General features: G+C 33.6%; 1 long non-coding RNA gene across 2 annotated transcripts in view; it reads left to right on the top strand.

The window, feature by feature from the left end:
- The window catches only part of LOC102157193, a 148,472-nt gene that overhangs the window by 119,746 nt on the left and 10,524 nt on the right, over positions 1-18,202 (top strand). For both annotated transcript variants that reach the window (XR_005373909.1, XR_005373908.1), the window contains exon 5: positions 7,630-7,747. This is a non-coding gene — a long non-coding RNA (uncharacterized LOC102157193). The remainder of the gene's footprint in view (positions 1-7,629; positions 7,748-18,202) is intronic.

Here is an 18,202-nt window from a genome sequence, read left to right as displayed (position 1 = left end):
GCAATATTGATAAACTAGAGAATGTTCTAATTTCTTTTTTTCTATGACAATTAAAAGTGATATACAGAATTCCTTTTCACCCCAACTTATATACTTGAAATAGTCTCCTAATATTTTTTTATGTTAGAGTTCTCCAGAGAAATGGAACCGGTATTATATATGTATATAATAATAATAGCTCATGCAACTGTGGAAGCTCAGAAATCCTAAGACCTGCAGTAAGCCAACTGCAGACCTAGGAGAATGAATGTGCACTTCCAGACCACGTCCAAAGACCTGAGAACAAGAGCTGATGTAGTTCTAGTCTGAACACCAGCAGGCTTACCACCCAAGAATAGCTAGCATTTCCATCCCACTCCCAAGGCCAGAAAAGTTCAGTCTCCCCTCCTGTAGTCAGGCAGGAGGAATTTCCTCTCCCTTAGACTATGGCTCTATTAAGTCATCAATTGTTTGGATAAGGCCCATTCACATTAAGGACTGATTTCTGCTTTATTCAGTCTATCTATTCAAATGTTAATCTCATCCAGAGACCCACAGAAATACCCAGAATAATGTTTGGTCAAATACTTGAGCACCCTGAGATCCAGTCAGGTTTGCACATTAAATTAATCATCACAATTTTTAAAATCGTTTTTGATTAAACTTTCTATTCTGAGATTATTGTAAATTCACATGTAATATTAATGAATAATACAGAGAAGGGGCACCTGGGTGGCTCAGTGGTTTAAGCATCTGATTCTTGATTTCAACTCAGTTCTTGATCTCGGGGTCCTTCAAGCCCTACATTGGGACTTTTGTTTTTTTAAAAGAACAAAGAAATAATAATACACAGAAATCCCGGAGATTCAGAGAGAAACTGACCTTTGCCAGTTTCCCCTGGTGGTAGCATGTTGCAAAACTATAGTGCAGAATCACTACCAGGGTATCAACATATACAGTGAAGACAGAACATTTCCCTTGAAAGAATAATCCCTCCTGTTATAATTTTAATGGCACACCTACTTCCTTCCCTCCACCATACTTCCCAAATCTGTCAATTACTAATGTGTACCTACTTCTAAAATTTAAAGAATATTCTATGAATTGAGTCATACAGTATGTTATGTTTTGCTTTAGCTGTTTCACTAACATAATTCTGGAAATTCAACTAGGTTTTGCATGTATCAATAGTTCAGTCTTCATTCTTTTTTTCTTTCTTTCTTTCTTTCTTCTTTCTTTCTTTCTTTCTTTCTTTCTTTCTTTCTTTCTTTCTTTCTTTCTTTCTTTCTTTCTTCTTCCTTCCTTCCTTCCTTCCTTCCTTCCTTCCTTCCTTCCTTCCTTCCTTCCTTCCTTTCTTTCTTTCTTTCTTTCTTTCTTTCTTTTCTTTCTTTTTTTCAAAGTATTATTCCTTGGTATAGATCTACCACAGTTGAAAGACATCAGAATCAGCTCAAGTTTTGTCTATTGCAAATAAAGTTGATATAAATACTTGCATCTAGGTTTTTCTTTGCGAACAAAATTTTTCTTTTTTCTGGGATGAATGCCTAGGAATGCAGTTGTTGGGACATATGGTGATTGCATGCATAGCTGGGGTTTTCTTCTTTTTATTTTTTAAGAAACTTTCAAATTGTTTTCCAGAGTGGTTGTGCTATGTTATATTCCCATCAATAATGTATGAATGATCCAGTTTATTTATATCTCAGCCTGCAAAACCTCAGTATGGATTGTTTTGGGTTTACTCTATTTGGGATTTGTTCAGTTTCTGGAATCTGTAGATTTGTTTCTTACCAAGCTCAGTTTTCAGCCATTACTACTTTGACTAATTTTTTCAGCTCTGATCTCTTTTTCCTTTCCATTATGAAATTCAATGACATGACTGTTAGATATTTTGTTTTGGTCCTACAGGTTATCGAGGCTGTGTTTTGTTTTTATGATATGCTATTTGCTCTCTGTTATTCAGGTTTGGTGATTTCTCTTAACCTGTCTTTTATTTAACCTATTCTTTCCTGTCCCCTCCGTTCTGCCCAATGAACATTTTTATTTCAGTTGTTATATTTTTAAAATCTAAACTTTTCATTTAGTTATTTTTATCTTTCTATTTCCTGTCTGGGACTTTGTATTTCTTTGTTGAGGCTTTTTTTTTCATCTGTTTTGAATATGGGTATAATTTCTCCTTGAAGAAATTTATGATGGCTGCTTTAAAATCTTTATCAAATAATTGTAATATCTCTGTCACTTTGGTGCTGCCATCTATTGATTGTCTTTTTTTCATTCAGTTTCAATAACTAAATTTTCCTGGCTCTTTGTGTCATGAATCATTTATAGTTGAAACCTGGATTCTGTTGTTATTTGATGAGACTTTGGCTCTGATTTAGAATGTACTTTCCATGGCTTCCTTTGGCATAGCTCAGACAAAGGAAGTATATGTGCTGACTCATAATGCCAGGTAGAGGTATATATCAGTGGTATATAAGGCAAATGTAGTCTTATTGTCATGAGATGTATATGTTATTGTATATATGGACATATATAATCATAACCTTTACCCACCAATACTTTCCTGCATAAGTGTACACACACACACACACAAAGATACACACACACATAAATACACATAGTAACACAATCCAGGTGAAAATGAATGCTCTAAAAAAAAATGAATGCTCTAGTAGTAGAATCTGTTATTTGCCAAAGATGGGGGAAATGGCTAAGTCAAAAAGACAATTTCCTTTGCTTGACTAAAGGGCTAATTAATACTATCAACTCCATTACTTGTAATATTTCATAGTTTCTGGGTCTGGATCTCTCTGGCTTACCTTTGGTTTCACAGCAGAGCATGTTTCAAAATATCTTCATATTTTTCAGTGCAACTTGAGGCTGCATGACATTTTTAATGGAGATGAGATCCCTAACACATTCCATCTCTTTCTCTCTCTCTTCCTCTCTCTTTCTGCCCTCTCATTGTCTCTGAGTCACTAATGATATGGAGCTGTAAAATAAAGTATGTTAAGGATATTTTTTTCTTAATAGGATATAATATTTGTTTAGTTGTATTCTTTCTTAAAGCACAAGATTTTGAGATATATTTTATTGTCCGAACACTTCTCTAACTCAAAGTCAATCATGTAGATTATAGATTACATGCATCTCAAGAACAAAGGCTATCCTTCATTGGCTATTTTATCATCAAGTCCAATCACTGTAACTCATGTTCACTAGACACTAGTTGAGTCAAGAACTGAATGACAAGGAGTCAGCCAAGATCTGGTGGCAGAGTGTTTCAACTGAAAAATATAAAGGGAATGTGAGAGAGGATGATGAGCAAGAGCCAAAAGTGTAATATAAGGACAGAGAGGAAGAAATTGTAGGGGAAGAGCCTAGGAATGAGCTTTGGAATATTTCAATATTTGCAAAAACATGCATTAAGCACACAATAGTTCTCAAAAATTTAAAAGAACTAACACATTTGCTTAAGAAATATCTAGAGGGGCCCTGGGTGACTCAGCCAGTTAAGCCTCTGCCTTCAGCTCACTCAGGTCATGATCCCAGGGTCCTGGGATGGAGCCCTATGTTGGAGTCCCTGCTCAGTGGGGAGTCTGCTTCTCCTTTTCCCTTTCCCTGCCACTTCCCCTGCTTGTACTTTCTCTCTCTGTCAAATTAATAAATAAAATCTAAAAAAAAAAGTATCTAGAGAAACACAATTTACTTTAAATCGCTTTGTTTATATAAGTAATATCAAGCTAAAATACAGAGCAATCAGCCAACTCAAATTTTACTGGTACATATATGATTGAGTTTAAATACCCCATGTTTGTTTTTCAATAACACTTAAGGTCCTCCAATTATATTAATAACTTTTTCCAAAAGGAATAATAATAAATGTGTGCTTTGGAGTTCTTTGGAGTTCTTCCTTTCTTATCTCTTGTATGTTTTTATATAAAATACAAGTGATGCTCTGAATCTGTTGGAGATGGAGTGGCAGGGCGTTGACAATGCCTGGCTCTACGGCCTTTATTGTATCTCTTAGTGATCCTTTCCTTAGGTTGACTGGTGGGGATGGGGAGCAGGGTCACATTCCTATCTTTCTGCTGTGCCCTACACTTACTCTCCTCAGCAGGGGAGTTGAGAGGAAACAGATTTCTGCCTGAGAGTCTATCTGACCTGCTGTGTTATTCCAAGGAACAAAAATAGGTTTTTGGTGTCACAGTGGTCATGAATGGTCATGGAATTCTGAGATGAAGGAAGCAGGGAAGGGTCATTACTTGGTAGAATTATGTTTAAAAAAATAGTGCTAGAGGACCTTTGTAAAATATTAATATGCTACTAAAATTAAACCACGCATTTGTAGTTTTTAATCTCAGTTGTAACTTGAAACTACCAACTTTTCTTCCTGCCAGGCTCAGAGCTCTGCTGTTTCAGCCTTTGATATGCTCCAGCTGCAGTCGCAATGCCTGGGCGACTTGAAGTTTTAAAACCCTCTATGATCTTGTGATACATTTTATCAAAAAATGACACTTGTGCCTCTGAATTAGCAACCCACTGGCATTCTTTCAAATTTCTTGAATGGCTGCTGGTAATTCTCACAATTGTAAACTATTCGGTGCAGACTTAGGTTGTTAATAGCTACCCTTTGACTACTTTTTGATTCCCCTGGATTTTTTTAAAAAAATAGTTTCCTATATAACAACCAAGTTGGAACAAAGACTACCCAAAGGTGAGAAGTTTAATACATGTTGCATAAAGCTTGAGGGTCTCAGGTCCATAATGCTTTTGAAACGGAAAGTATTACAATTCTTTATGAGTGAGCTGGGGTCACTGATTGATGGAAGTTGATTGTTAGAGCTGTGCCGGTTCAGTTTCCCAGTATCTGAGATTTAGCCTGTCACCTACCTGACTTCTTATTTTAGGCTATTTGTGGCCACTAAACTCCTCTTAGAAAGCAAAAGACAAGAACCTCCCTATTATTTGCAGTGCTAGGCTAAATCAGAAATGAAAACATGTGTTCTTTGTCTTGTCGTATGTTGGCATTCATGCTTTAATTCTCCTCAAAAATTACTGGAACTTTATTGTCATTCTCTTCTGCTATTACGTGACACTTTATGGTAACTTGTGCAAAGAAAGAAACACCAGAGCTCTTCACAACAAGTGGAATTTATAAATAATTAGTTGTAAGCTTAGGAATTAAAACTACGGGTCTCCATATTTTCATTGTCAGGAATTTCATCTCCTCAGATGGTCTGTTTTCTAATTTGGAAGTACTGCTAGTAAATCAGTGATTTTTAAATATGCCAGACCCTCAAGAGGGATAAGAGAAACAGGATCTCACTTCAGAGGGAAGGGTTGGATCTAAATGAGAATGCTCAAGAAAGATAGTGTCTATCACTATCTTCCAATAACCTAGAATCTAAGCAACTATCATGATCAGATCCTGCCATTACTTTGATATGAACTTGAAAGTTGTCTTGTCACTTCCCCCTAAAGCATTAGTGATCTGGGACTTCAAAGACACTAGTAAACTGCTAGTGTAAAATATCAGGCTAATTTTTACTATGAAATGTTTCACAGAAGTAGGCATGATGAATTCAGGTTTGGTGGTGACACATAATTGGGTAAGAAAGTAATGTTTCTGATCTCAAAGCCCGATAATGAAGATGAGAGATGGAAATTGAGAAGGTCAAGGAGGAGGATCAAGATTAAGAGATATTACCGCTGTCCGGTCATAAACAAATTGTAATCCCATATAGTGATAATTCAACTTCTTTGCATCAGCAAAGATAAGCAAAAACTTAGAAAATAGTTTTTGTGATCCTTTCTCATGACACTTCGTATTTAGTTTCTATCAATAACTATAGAATCTTGCCATTCAAGTTAAAATGTACATATGTCTTGGCATAAAAATGGGGGAAACTCTGAGGATTGCTGGTTGCCACTCCTCTTTTCTCAAACAAAAATCAATGGTTTTGGAAAGAGGATTCAGGGTTTTGTTCTTTAATTGAAGTAAGGGTACTATACAGTCAAAACAAAACAGAAATTAAAGAAATTAGGATTATTTTGAGTTTTTTTTTTTTAGTAAAATTTCTGCTATTCTCGGGTACAGCACCTCCAAAGAAGGATACAAGATTTTTAAATAACATTATTTTCTAACACTATGAATCATTATTCTCCACAATTATTGAGAAGATTATTAGCGATAACTCATGTACATTTAACTCAGGGAAACTACACAGAGTTTTAAAATACATCTTTTAGGCTTACAGTAGTGCCTTCCCACCAATGCCAGAATTGAAACAAGTATGAGATGTATTTTTCAGCAGTCAGTAGTAATATCTCCAGTGTTAGAGAAGCATTACAGAGACAGATTAAAGATGGTTTCAGTAAGAATCACTGTGCCGGCTTGGTTCAAGAAAAATGGAGGTTGCTTTCCAATCCAATGCCATCTCCACTTGTGACACTGAGTATTTGGAAGCACTTGGATATGTTTTTGTGTTTTACCAAGGATCATCTTTGTAAATGGGTTTCTTGAATAGTTCTGCTACAATTACATCTCAAATCTGAATTTTAGACAGAAAGGAAACACAAAGGGAAACTTGCATAAAAATGGAGAGAGCTTTTATTTACACTCTCAGTATCTCAATGGAAAGATTCGATTTTCATTTCAAACTTCAAGAACATGTAAAATATTGTAATTTCTCCCTTGCCTCTAATCAATATTATTTTGTAATCAGTTTCACATCCTTTCTTCACAATAAATGACACTTACCTCCTTATCAAAAAAAAATATTGTATGAATTACAACTGAATGCAAGTAAAAAATTACTTCATGAAATGTAGGTTGTTCTTTACAGAAGCAAACGTTGTAGTTGTGGATGAGCTTTTAAGCTTATAAATGCAATTTAAATTGCAAATGTAAACTATCAGAAGGAAACACCTGTAAGTTTTCAATCAAGCATCCACTGATTTTTAACCAAATCAATAAATTGTAGCAGGACAACGTATTTGTACCACCCAATCAAAACAAATAAGAACTATCTTCTTATTATCATAAAAGCAATAAAAAAGGCTTGCACAGCATTCTTCCCTTAATTTGTCTTTCACTCTGCACCATAAAGATAACAAAGTGCTGCATTTCCAAGGAACATATTGTTTTACGCTGTATGTTTTTCATCACTGAAGTCTAGAGAGTATTGTTTTTTAATTTGCTGATGGAATCCATCAATTAGAATTAGTTTAAATGTTGTGGGAGGATAATGACAATGGGTATGAAAGAGAAGAGGAATGTGTAGTATGAATTAATGGTGGTTTTATGGCACTTCTCATTGGATTCATGGCCAGGCTTATCTGATGAGTAAATAACTTATGGTTCTGTCAAAGCTGGCAAAGGAGAATGTGGTTACAGTCATACAATTAGAGACATTTATGTGAGAAAGATGGAATCAATGTCTGTGATTAACTGTTATTAAAGCTTTATATATGAATATCATTTTTAAAATTGCTGACATTGTCTCTAGTTCCTTGACCTCAGTGTCAGCTAAGCCAAGTTTTTATTCCTGTCTGCCTCTAACAAGCTATATCACTTAGAAAGGTTTGCTGTGGTGACGTTTATGTTTTCCCTCAGGAGAAAAAATCTTTACATTTTCTTCCATTTTTAAGGCTCTATGATTCCAGTCATTCTAATGTGTGGTGATCCAGGTGACCAAAGTTCACTGCCTTCAAATCCTAACCACAAGTTGACTGCCCTGTGTCATGAAGATGCAACATTTACTAAAAGGTAGAATTAATCTGATTTCAGTGTGGTTCTCTAAATTGTAAGCTTAAGCAGCGGTCTCGGGTGGAGTTTGGAGTGAAGCTTAACACTACCAAATTTTAGATATTTTCCCTCTGCCTTCTTCTCTGAATCTGAAACGTTATCAGCAATGATCAATATGACAAAATAATTAATTCCTGCAACACATAATTGGTACACAAGTGTGGATGTATTGGATACTGAGACATGAAATACTGGAAAGTCAGTATCATTGGAGTGCAAGTTGGTTATGGAAACGTAAGAAAAGATGAGAATAAGCAACCTAAAATACTTGATCATCCTCTAGAAAGGATCTAGCTTAATATAAAATATGTTCCTGTATAGAGCCTCTCAACTTGGCCAGCAAATAGAACAGAATGGAATATGAACAAAATCTTGTCTAAATTTGAAAACTAAAAATTAGATGCAAACATTACTATTTTGCATTTATGTCGTAGCACAGACCTTCTGTGAACCACAAATAGTCCTTAATTCATAACCTGGAGAAAATTGCTTATAAATATAAATGAAATGACTATATGGTGACATTCAATGAACAAATTAGATCATTATTCTGCATTTTTACATAACATGTCAATAATATTTAAAATCTACTATGAATTGTGCTGTTATTTCAGGAAAAAATAGTGAAGTTTTGTATATTTTAAATTCATCAAAAGAAAGAAAAAAATATTTGTTTCAACCAAGTATGGCAGCATAATTAAGTCAGTCAGATTGAATTAAAGCAGCTAAATTAACTTGAAGCCCTTTCTGCCATCCGCTTTAAGTCTGCAATTTTTAATTAATGTTTAAAATGCAGTTTGCTTGTAGTTGATATTTAATTTATAGATATAAACAAAATATGTAAGTTTATGGTAATTTGAATATTTTTCCAATGAAAGATTCTTTTGGCCTTAAAATGATAGAAAATGAATACAAATACAATTTAGCTCTTTTGTAATTAAAATAAATGTTTCGCTTTCTTGTTGTTTTACTTTTAAGTAAATTAAAACTTAATCTAACATAAACCCAAATAACTGGAATATTAATAGTCTTTAAAAAGTGGCTCGACAATCTATGGAGTCTGAACTAAATGGTGGTTTATTTCCCAAGCATCTCTTTTGACAATCTTGGGCAATTCCATATCACATTCCATAATCAATTATGAATAAAATGATGGGCCCTTAGGGGATTGTAAATTCACAGGGTACATAAAATATATAATCTGGGTCTTGTTTCTTTGAAAAAAGGTCTATGAATTATTTAGATACTTATTATAAAAACTTCATTGTAAGCAAAATATAAAATTCAGTATTAAAATCTACATTTAGTTTATATATTTTAAAGGGAATGTAACATCTCACTGTATCATAATTTTATACATATATGCTAAAATTTTTATATATAGAAGTAAAGAATGATTTTTTGAAAGAAATAAATATAATCTGTCTGGAATTAAAAATAAATATAGAAAAATCAAATGCTCAGAAACCAAAAAGTGAACTTATGACTATGTTATTGATTTATTGTGCTATTAGAATAGGTAAAATGTAAAATAAAAACAATGGAAATCCTGTTTGAACTAATTAACAGTCTTTAGAAAACACCAAGCAATCACTCTTTCTATGTTATAGGAAATATCAAATTTTGATGAAGCAATTCTGCAGTGAATGAGATAATATGCTTTAGGTGGTATTCTTTCTTTTCTATTTGAGAGAGAGCGCATGTGAGAGAGTGGGGATAGGGCTGTGTTGAAGGGAAGAACAGCAGAGGGTAAGAGAGAAAGAGAATCCCAAGCAGACTCTGCAGAGCCCAATGCAGGGTCCTGAGATCATGACCTGAGCCAAAAGCAAGAGTCAAGCAAAAGAGCCACCACGGTCCCCTCTTTTTTTTTTTTTCTAAGATTTTATTTTTAAGTAATCTCTACATCCAAAGTGGGTTTGAACTTAAAACCCCGAGATCACTGAGTCAGTGTGCCCCCTGTAATTTCAATGAAAAAAAGTATACAGTTTTTATTTACTCTTGGCCCTGTTGAAATAGTATCATTGGGCATATTATCTGATCTTAACATGCAATTTTGAGTGCCATTTTCAGCTAGTGTTTCCTGGATCTAAATATTTATCTATAATAAATATAAAAATATAGCTACAAATTAGAACAGATAAATAATACAGTGTTTACTAAAGTGTACTTATATTAACAAACTATACATTAAGGTTACCCGACAAGGCAAGGGTGGGGGTACTTTAAGTATGCTGATCAGTGAAGACTTTCTGAAGAAGTAGCATTTGATCTGAGTTCTTAAGACCTTGAGGGAGCAAACCAAGTGCATATTCAGGAAAGAGCCAAGAGAATAGCCAGTGCATGGGCTCAGAAGCTTGAAAGGACTTAGAATGATAAAGAAACACAAGAGACCAACCCAATGGAACCTATGAACAAATGGCCGGGGAAGAAAAGAGTTTGGGAAGGTAGTCAAAACCCTGGTTATAGAGAGCTCTGCAGGTCATAGGAATCTGAATGCTTATTCAAAGTGTAATGGAAAGAAATAAATTTGAACCAGTTCTGTGATGGGTGGGCAGGATGGAGGTGGTGGTCAGTGGTTACTGACATCATATTTTCAAAAGAGCTACTGGCCAATGGGTTGTAGTGAAGTTATAGTTGAGGCTCGGAGAGCTATGAAACTCAGGAATGGTTAGAGTGATATCTTCAGAGAGTTAATATTTTACTAAAAACTTTATAATAATAGCATTTTATCACACTATGTATGAGATCTCCTTGGCAATATTTTCCATGTATTAAGTCATTCGGTTTTTATAATAGTTACGTGAAGCATCCCATTTTTAACAGTTAAAGCAAGTAAAGCACAGAGAGGTTAAGAAACTTGCCAAGGTTTATACAGCCAGGAGGGGGTGGAATCAGGAATGGAACTTATAATGCTTAATTTCAGATTTAATTGTATGATATGATATTTTAAAATTTATTTTCCTCTCAAGCATGCTAGATTCTAAAATATTGCTAAGCAAATATTGGATTTCCATTCCTTTCATATATAGCTGCTTAGTTACCAGTTCTCTATTTTAGATACTAGACTAGCTACACCACATTAAGAATAAGGAGCATGAACTTTTTCTTTTCCTATATACTCCACCAAGACTGGGAACCAAAATTAAGAATTCAATAAATGTTGTTAACTGACTGGTTAAAATGAAGTCAGCCAATATACCTTAGAAGTGTCTGAATGACATACAGAGATTTAGAGAGTTTAAATACAATTTTAATATCTTTTTTTATTGCTTTTTCCCTTGATATTAAATGAGAAAGTTAAATATACTTAAGTTTAGTTTATCATTGTAATTATAGACAATTTATACAGATAGGAATATCCATTTTATAGAAGAAAAACTGAAAAGCAGTCTAACCCACCTGAAGGTTTGAAGGCACAACAGAGTTAAAAACAAAAAGTAGGAAGTATGCATGAGAGTATGAAGGTAAAGAAACTTTTACACATGTGGGCATGTGAATTTAACAATCACTTTGAAGAGAAATTAGCAGTAACTATGAAGTTGAAAATATGCCTGTATATATATATATATATATATAGATATACAAAAACTAAATCTAACATAAACCCAAATAACTGGAATATTAATAGTCTTTAAAAAGTGGCTCGACAACCTATGGAGTCTGAACTAAATTTTAATATATATATTTGTGTGTCTGTGTGTATACACATGTATATAAGAAAATACATATATTCTAGGGAAAATTTAGATCATGAAGAAAAGATATTCACTGCAGTATCATTGACAATATATAAAAATTAGAGACAACTTAAATGCCCACCAATATGGGAATGGATACAAAATTGTAATTGAATCATACCATGGAATAATTAACAACATTTAAAATAGATATATCTATATATCTGTCAACATGAATAGATCTGGAAAGAAGAATGATGAATTAAATCAAATTATTACAAAAAGATTAATAAATTAAGATAACCTGTATTAAATATTTAAATATTCCCAAATAATATATATGTATACTAATAATAATGTATGCTATTTAAATAAAATAAATGTAGAAAAAAATGAAAAGAAAATATGGCTTCAATCCAGGATAAAAATGACCTCTGATAAGGATGAATGGGATAAGATAACATTAAACATATTTGAATCCTTTTATTTTTTACAAAAAGTAAAATATAGTATGAGAAAAATATTAAAGTGTGTGGAGATATATATATATATACATATATACATACAAATTACATTATGAAGTTTTACTATTTGCAATATATTACAAATGAAAATTCCCCCACTTTTCCCAAATTAACAGAAAATATCAATTTGATTACTTGATAAATAGATCAAAGGGTTATGAACATGCATAATATTAAATGTGGTTTTGATTTTCTTCAGTTTTTCCTTTAAAAAAGTAGTACACATTTGCTATTCTCTATGTAGATTTATAGAAGCCCATGATTCAGAAATTCACATTAGAAGCATGTCCGTACCCTATATGTTAGACAACTTAAAGGCCAGAGACACTTTTAAGGAGAATATTATATTCACGAAAGGAGTTATATCCAAAGTATTTACCCAGTCTTAAAAGTCTATCATGCCATAATTACCCTCCCATGAAAGCACTCCAGACTAGTGTCATGCCAGCCTCATAAATTCCATATAGAGTAGACATTATTGTTAGCAATACAGGCAGAGGATCCAAGGCTTAAAGAGGTTAAATAACTTGATCAAACTCATAAATCTAGGAAGCTCCACAGTGGTTTCCAACCTATACCCATCTGATTCCAGAGTCATCATCCTTAGCACCCATATCACACTGCCACACAAGCAGAAGCCTGCTGAAATTGTTTACTTCACTCAGATGTGTGCAATTAATATATCATCAAAGTATATTTCTTGGTCATCTGTGTCCAGTACAACTCAACTCTTGTTCATGTCTACTAACTTAGTAACCCACTCAAAGAAAGCACCTAAAGCAATTTAAATTTTTTTAACATCAGATTAATGCCAATGAAAACTTAATATTGAAAGGAAATGAAAACTGAGTAATACATCTGTACAGTTGGATTTAATTAATATTCACAAAATACCCATTTTAAATTGAGAAACCAAATGGAAGAGAATTTCCCAATATAATTGACATTTTAAAATATGCTTTTTATTTACATTGAATAATTGCAAGACTTAAAAATGTCTATATTTCTCATAGTAAAATCCACTTTTAAAATGCTGTGACTGGAGCACCTGGGTGGTTCAGTGGTTGAGCATCTGCCTTTGGCTCAGGTTGTGATCCCTGGGTCCTGAGATGCAGTGCTGCATCGGGCTTCCCACATGGAGCCTGCTTTTCTCTCTGCCTATGTCTCTGCCTGTCTCTCTCTCTCTGTGTCTCTCATTAATAAATAAATAAAATCTTTAAAAAAATAAAATGCTGTGATTTACACTGTATTGATACAATAGTACAGTGATCTTCACTCAATATTTTAACAAGGATCAAAGAAAATGAACAAAGATTAAAAGTTTATACAAAAATAAATATGAAAGTTATCACATGGGTGATTTACAAATATATATGCGCATGTATATTTTAGAAGCTATAATGTTCTAATGTCATTGTTTATTTTCGTTATCTATTAGAAGCCTCATACTATAAGATAAATCATTATCTATAATAATCCATTGTACTATTTCATATGTAAATATAAATAATATATTGTAATTAACTTCCCACTTATACTTGTAGACAATATAATAAATTAAATATCATAATTAAAATGAAACATGCATATATATTTGAAGTATGCAATACTTAGATTCTTACAAAAGTAATTACATTTTTCAGAAAATAATGCTGTGCTTATAGCTATATGAAATAATTGAAGATAATTTAACATTTATAATATTGTAAAGATATACGATAGATTTATCCTGCTTTCATAAAAGTTGTTCTGTTCTGTTTGTTTTGCTTTATGTTTATTTTTAGACCTTTTTTTTCATCAAAAAGAGGTTTGTGGTGAAGCATTATTTATTTCCTCTTGTCTGGCAGTTCAATTTACAGGTAGAACACTTAGATTGGCACATTTCTCTTTCCTTCCTTTGTTCTCATTAGCAGGGAGTCTTAATCTCCTCTTTCCTGTGCCTTTCTGAATAATCACACTATATCACTATCCCAGTGGGATCTAAACAAAGATTGAGTAGAAAATTAGGATCACAACCAAGTAGGTTTAAGAATAAGGTCATAATAATGAAAAATCAATAGAACATGCAAGGAGGCATTTTAAAATCAGTTTGATGCTTGTTTGTGTGTTGTTTATGTTACAATTTCCATGATTCCACTACTTTTCAGCTGAAATCTATGACAATATAGTCCATTTTCCCTCACTATAAAACATATCATACTGGGCTCTATATGCTCTCCAAAATTGATCTCAGTCCTCCTGAACCTGGTCAGCACTACTCTTCATGATCATAAGGAGTCCTTCTGTGCTTATAAATGAATCTATTTATGTACAAAGAACTGTGGTGACCTGTTCTAAATTATGTAATTGCTTTTTATTCTTCTTGCTCTGATTCAGAGACGCATGGGTAAAATAACATAGGAAAGATGAGTTTCCATCATAGTTAGGCTGACGTTAAAATGCCTTGGAGATTCCAGTGTAGTCATTTATGGTGACGGATGATATTCCTGAACAACGAAATACTGGCCCACTGTCACCCTAGGTATTGGTATTGTATAGTAAGTGCCCAGCTTTGTGTGAGAGAAGCTACAGATGAGATTAAAGAGAGAAGAAGTGCAGCATTGTGCAAGGATGTCTGCTTAGTCATCCAAGAAGGCAAGAATTGTTTCATAACACAAGTTGAATAATGCAAAGCCTACCATGAAAATCATAATGAAATTTTAGTTGATAAAGTGCCTGTTTAGCATTTAAATTTCAAAGACTATGAATATTTTAAGAACTTCAAGTAGAGGGACACCTGGGTGGCTCAGTGGTTGAGCATCTGCCTTTGGCTCAGGTCATGATCCTGGGGTCCTGGGATTGAGTCCTGCATCAGGCCCCTCGCAGGGAATCTGCTTCTCCCTCTGCCTATGTCTCTGCCCCCCTCTCTCTCTCTGTCTCATGAATAAATAAAATCTTAAAAAAAAAAAGAACCTCAAGTACGTCCAGACAGTGAAGAGCAAGAGCATTGCAGGATTGCAGAAGAGAGGTCAAAGAACTTGAAGCAAAAAACTGCAGTTTTGATTACGATCAATTGTTGTTTTCACTTCTTCAGGATGGCAGTAAAGTCTTAGCAAATTGATCTCTTAATTTGTTAATATTTGAATAAATATTGGCAAAATGGTAAGCGGTGAACTATTTTACTTGAATTATCTTATTTGACACTCAAAACAATCCTATGGTATAATATAGAATCTTTAGTTGAAAAAAAAAAAAAAGGAAAAAAAAAACTAATAAATGGTTGAGTCACAAACCTATTCTCAAAGTCATTAAATCATATTGCCTAAAAATATAGTAGAATCAAATCAAATCCCTCTCAATTTACAGTCTGTGACTTGAATGGTAAATAATATATAGTCTTAATTGGAGAGTAAGGATAGAGTTGTTCTTAGCCACATTTTTGTCATCTTGATGAAATTCTAAGCTTAAAGAAATCTCAGATTTTGTTTTATATCTATGTATCTATTAATATCTACAACTTGGCTAGTTTTACCCTACCTGGAAATAAGAGCCAAAATTCTATGGCCCAGAGTGGGAAAACCTGGCAAACAGGCCTATCCTCTGATATTTTTATTCATTCGCTCATTCATTTATGAAAAACAGCCTAATGATAGAAAGTACTGTGAACTGTAAAAACACGGTCCCTCTTGTCATGGATATTATGGAATTTGGGATTAATGAAAATTAAACATCTCGCTGTTCAGTTCATCTTACTAGTACATTACTATCTTTGTACAGATCAAAAGCACAATTCCTTAAAAAAGATTTCTACTTTATATTTAGCAGATCTATTGTAGGGGAATCAAATAAGCAGAGATGTAGGCCAGAGAAAAACTATCAATATTACTGAAAGAAGAACCCAAGGTTATAACTTACTACCGATGAAATTCACTACAGCCATTGAGATTGCATTACTGCACTCACTGTATTAGTGCATGATGGGGAGAGACATTCAAGGACCTCAGACTGAAAAGGCTGAGAATTTTCCAGTGTGGCCTTCTCATGTCTTTATGCCCTGCCAGCTGTTCCCCTCTATCCACATTTGCTTCTGACATTTGGTCGCTAACTATCTCTTGCCATTCCTCTGGATAAAATCCAGTTTGTGCAAACAATGAATGCCACTTGCAAGATAATACCTCTATTTCCCAAACTGGATGAATTTTGGCTGAACTTTGCACCTCCTGCTAGAGCCCTATACAATATTCTGCCCTCGGGCTCCAAGTTAGAAGTTTCCTTAGGAACCTTCTCATCCCAGCTTTTAAAAAACGTTCTGCTTGGTTTTCTTCTATGATACTCATGGAGCCTTTTTTTTTTTTTAAGATTTTATTTATTAATTCATGAAAGACACAGAGAGAGAGAGACAGAGAGAGACAGAGAGAGAGAGCAGAGACACAGGCAGAGGGAGAAGCAGGCTGTCATGGAACCTTTTGTACTTTGCCTGAAAAACAAAAACAATCTAAAATATTCATTGTTAACTGTTGTTTATAATTAGGACTTCTTCTCCTGTGATAGCATGTGCTTTTGTTCCCCCTCTCTTCTTATGTTTCCCTGTAGCATTTTGAGCAGTGGTTCTCAAACTAGGGACATTTGTTGATATCTGGAGACATTTTTTTGCTGTCATATCTAGGAAGGGGCAGTGCTACTGGTACCCGGGGATAGAATCCAAGGATTATGCTAAATATCCTATAATGTACAAGATGGCCCCCCCAACAAAGAATTATCTGTCCAAAATGCCATAGTGTTGATGGAGATATTTGATTTAGAGGAAGAAGTTCTGTACTGTTACTGTAGAAGATATGCAGTTATTAACAAATATTGAAACCCAAAAAGTTAGAAACTCAACATAGGATATAAAATTTATCCAAAGGTGATTTGGTGTTCAAGCTTTCTTTTCCATCATAGTAAAACATAGTTGACCTTTAAAAACATGCATTTTAAAATAGATTCCTTGCCTCTAAAAAAATTTTAACATTCTCAAAACCCTTACGTATTTCTATTCCATTTAGCACGTCTCTATAATTAACTCCATTTTTTCCAAATATGCAATGAGATTGACACTAATAGTATGACTTATTTGTACTGATTAAATTGTCTCCTAATTATAAAAGGATTTCTAAAAATAGAACTAAAATTCATTTTGCATAAATATTTTTTAAATAACAAAACTGATTTTCCTGTTCAATTTAAAAATGATTACTTTTCCTTTTGATTGCATATGTACATTTAAATATTCAAAATTGTTTGTGTTAATATGTATTAATATTAGACCCTTAAGAAGACAATCTTTTATTTCATATATATATGCAAGTTATTAATCTCCCATTTTTGGCATCAATATTCATATTACTTACTATAAGCACAATTGGCCATTTTGACAAAACTTTTTAGTTGTCAACTCATGGATATTTAAAAACTATAATTCGGCACAGTTTAAAATGTAGAAATGATACAAATCTAAAAGTTGCAACAACAAAAAAGGGAAAGAATATACTTTTTTAAAGTTTTATTTATTTCTTCATGACAGATACAGAAAAAGAGACAGAGAGGCAGAGATACAGGCAGAGGGAGAAGCAGGCTCCATGCAGGGAGCCCCACATGGGACTCGATCCCAGGTCTCCAAGATTACACCCCAGGCTGAAAGTGGCGCTAACCCGCTAGGCCACCCGGGCTGCCCCGGAAATAATATTTTGAACTAAAATTCTATGTTTAAATTTGGATAAAGTAATATTAATTTAAAACAGTATACATTATACAGAAAATGTGGTCAAAGTCAAGAATGACAAGGCAGTATGTATGAAAAATTAGAACTTTTCTGCAGAATATAATTCATTTATCTCTATAGCTATGATGCTTTTCACTAAATGAAGCAGTCCAACAAAATTTATCTAATATAAGAAGTTTATTGACCAAAATGAACCAAAACCCCTCTAATCTATTATCTTAAAAGAATCCTTCAAAAAACTGTGTATGTGTTTGTGTATCTTGATCTGAAGATAGAGCAGAAAAGTGTGTTTGTGTGCATATGGCTTCTTAATGTCCAGCATTGTTATATTGCAGAGTGACCTCATGGCAACTTGAAAAAGGGTGGGATGGTGGAGCAAGGACAAGACAGGACTCTTAGGGTAAAACAGAATATAAGAATTTGAACAAAATCAATATCCACATTTAAAATTCATTTATAGTTTCTTAAACTGAGC

This window comes from Canis lupus, chromosome 19 (genome assembly GCF_011100685.1).
Source record: "Canis lupus familiaris isolate Mischka breed German Shepherd chromosome 19, alternate assembly UU_Cfam_GSD_1.0, whole genome shotgun sequence".
NCBI lineage: Eukaryota > Metazoa > Chordata > Mammalia > Carnivora > Canidae > Canis > Canis lupus.
Note: the sequence above shows the minus strand (reverse complement) of the source record. Positions and strands in the feature narration are given on the sequence as shown.